Genomic DNA, 512 nt, shown 5'->3' with positions numbered 1-512 from the left:
GAATGAGGTGACACAGGAGTGGAGCTAGCAAGCGGTATGCTAACAGAATCAGGTGACACAGGAGTGGAGCTAGCGAGCAGCATGCTAATAGGATGAGGTGAGAGAGGAAAGGAACTAGCGAGCGGTATGCTAACAGGATGAAGTGACAGAGGAGTGGAGCTAGTGAGCGGTATGCTAACAGGATGAGTCAGCGATAGAGGAGGCATTTCAGAAGACGTGTGATTCACAGAGCTGTGTTATGATTCACCTCTGAGACAAAACTCTTTCTCTCTGTGTGTGTGTGTGTGTGTGTGTGTGTGTGTGTGTGTGTGTGTGTGTGTGTGTGTGTGTGTGTGTGTGTGTGTGTGTGTGTGTGCGCACGTGCGGGCAAGCATCAGGATTTCCCTCAGAGTCACAACAGTCCTCTTTTAACTATCCTACCCAATGACAGCACCCCAGGCTCTTGTTTTAATGGCACTCTATTTATTTAGACAAATCATCACAACTCACCTCTGAAACCTAAGGATAATTCA

Source organism: Salmo salar, chromosome ssa20, assembly GCF_905237065.1.
Source record: "Salmo salar chromosome ssa20, Ssal_v3.1, whole genome shotgun sequence".
Classification (NCBI taxonomy): Eukaryota; Metazoa; Chordata; class Actinopteri; order Salmoniformes; family Salmonidae; genus Salmo; species Salmo salar.
This window is presented reverse-complemented; position numbering follows the sequence as displayed.